This window comes from Arachis ipaensis, chromosome B07 (genome assembly GCF_000816755.2).
Source record: "Arachis ipaensis cultivar K30076 chromosome B07, Araip1.1, whole genome shotgun sequence".
NCBI lineage: Eukaryota > Viridiplantae > Streptophyta > Magnoliopsida > Fabales > Fabaceae > Arachis > Arachis ipaensis.
In genome coordinates this window covers 105,874,073-105,876,830 of record NC_029791.2, presented here as the reverse complement: position 1 = coordinate 105,876,830, position 2,758 = coordinate 105,874,073, and the positions used below count along the sequence as shown (strand labels likewise).

At 33.0% G+C, this 2,758-nt stretch overlaps 1 protein-coding gene across 1 annotated transcript in view; it reads left to right on the top strand.

Moving 5' to 3' along the window:
• Positions 2,026-2,758, top strand: part of LOC110264319 — a 3,930-nt gene continuing 3,197 nt past the window's right edge. The window contains exons 1-2 of the mRNA XM_021106156.1: positions 2,026-2,102; positions 2,225-2,656. The gene's annotated coding sequence lies outside the window, so the exon portion shown is untranslated. The remainder of the gene's footprint in view (positions 2,103-2,224; positions 2,657-2,758) is intronic.

Sequence of the window (2,758 nt, the reverse complement as noted above, 5' to 3'; positions counted from 1 at the left end):
CTTGTAAAAGTTTAGATCAATAAAGAAATATAAAACGACAAACTTAAAATATAATAAGTTTTATTTTTTGGGATACTAATACAAGATATTACATTGTGCAACATACTTTATCAGTAGTGGCTTATGTTGATGTCCTCTTATCTATATATAACAGTTGAAAAAAATATTATTTGAATGGAAGTTTTCTAAATTGATAAAATTTATTACAAAAATCTAACTTCTTCTGCTTGTATTAATTATTAATCCATAGTTACATATTATTTACTTCATTGTGAGTCTAGATTTTAAGCTTATCTTTCTTATTGCAATGGAAGTCTATAACTTTGAGTTAGAATTACGTATAAATTACTTGGATTTACAAATTCTTGCTTCAGCAATGAGTACAACCATGATCACTCAAACTAAGCAAGCATAGTTACCGTAACCCATATATATTTTAAGGATGATTTTAACTGATGCTTCAATTGTAGCCTTAGCGCAATAGGTATGGTATTGTGTCAATATGCCCCACGAAAGAATAATTCTCACGGCTAATGGGGATAGTAAATAATTAAATAAAAACTACATAATTTAATTAAAGACTTCTTACTACATTTTGTAGTGTACATTAAATATCTATGACTATTTCAATCGTAAACAATGTTTGATTTGAATACATGTTTCGGCTACTCATGAATAGCAAGTAGTTTCTATTCTTTAATTTGTACTCCAATGTCATCCACATTGCAGGAAGTCAACGAGGACTCATTTTTCGGGCACAAAGAACACGAGCAACAAAAGTCATAGTGGAGTGAAGCGAGCAACCCCAGTTGAATCTTCTGGAAACGCGACGTGGTCATGTGCAAGATGAGAGACACCTCCGCGCAAACGGTGGTAAATGAACACTTTATAAGACTATTTAACAATAGTAACAAGTTATTTGCCCCATGGGACCCTCGGTGTACCCACTTTGAACTGGATATGACATGATGAATTAAGAAAAGAAAAATTTCCAACTTGTTTTTTTTTTAGGCAGTGATTTGTTGTCTAATCAAACGTTACTACAACCTTGTAGAATACTAATACCCTTATGTTGTGGTCGGTGAAAAATTTTCGTGCCTCCCATAAACTAATGTCATTTGTTTTTCATTATTAAAATATTTGAAAATAAAGAATAAGCCACTGAGTACATTAAGAGCACCAATACCCAATGTAACGATGAGGGCTAGAAATAACAGACTTAGAAAGCTTAGTAGAATGTCAAACAATGTTAACCATTCAGTCATGAAATAGATAGTCTTAGGTTTATCTATAGTCGTGAACACTGCTTATGTAATGGATAATTCAAAATTGTTTCATATATTTAAGAGACCTTTTATGCACATGCAAATTTCAAGTTTGAAGCCTATGTTAGCTGTCTTAAATTAGTTTATTTCTCTACATGTAATCTGTATTTTTTATTTGGTTTGGAACTCTTTTTTAATTTTTCCTTTTTTTTTACCTCATCTTAACCTCTACAATCATATAAAAAGTAGTCCAATATTATTTGTAATAACGTCGTTTATTCTCTAAATATATTTAGTTTTTTTTTCCTTATTTTTTTCATAATTTTTGTCCATGTTATTATATCAAAATGCTTTAGTAAATTTTAAATCCATATAACAAAATAAATAGTGCAATTAGTTACTCTCAATTCATGCGATACATTATACTAAAATCAAGCATAAAAATATAATTTGTTTTTACAAAGATGCTTAACAAAATAAATTTGTTAACATAATACATAAAAGTAGCTAATTTTATATGTTGTTACATTTTAAACAGTAAGAATAATTATAAACACGGAGATAATTATTGTATTTGACAAGGACTTGTTAATTTTTTGAAATAAATAACTAATTTTGAGTTTTTCTAGTGTAAAATATATGACACTATAGTTGAATATACAAAATTTTAATTTTTGGCCACTCTACTCTTTGATTCCTGGATCTGTCGCTGTGACTCTGAGGTTATTTGCTTTACTCAAGTAGTCGGTTGTATACTTCAGGTCAGCAGCGATGGCTAGCGAGCGGGATGATGCATATACAGCCAGCAGCCGGTCATCTATTGTGGCTTGTAGCCAGGTAACACGTAACCCGACTTTTCTATATAATAAACGTTTGGCTCTTACACAACATTGTGCGTGTTGCTCATACCACTTTCCAACCTATTCAAGTTGTTTATACATTTTGAGTCATGGCTCCAGGAGTGCAGCCATATCACGAAGAGTGTAGTTACAACCGTCTCGAGTTTGCAGTCCGACGTAAGACACCTGACTGACGCTTTTAATCGGCAGAATGAGATGCTGGCAGATATACAACGAACTATCCGTAGCCTTATCTGCCAAAATAATCAGGGTTTAACTTCGAAGGGTCTCAGAAAGGTGTCCTCCGGCTGTTTGTGCAGTGGAAAGAAAAGTCTCAAAGAGCAGCATTCAGACAAATATAAGGGTAAGAAATGGGTCACAGGAACCCCCACATGTAGCATGGATGGTGCAGATGACCCTACATACATACCACCGACGAAGACAGAGTTCAGCATGGATCACATGCCGTTCAGGAGCACAAGGGCAAAGAAGAAAACAAGGTAGCCGAGACGAGGTCTAAAGACACAAGACAGAACAAAAAAACCCGAACTGGTAATGTATTTGAAGTTGAATACTTTAAAGCTTTTATTATAGATTTTCTTTTGTTGAAAATATTTCTCTGCCAACCACTAGTCACTCTCTGCTTCCATTTAA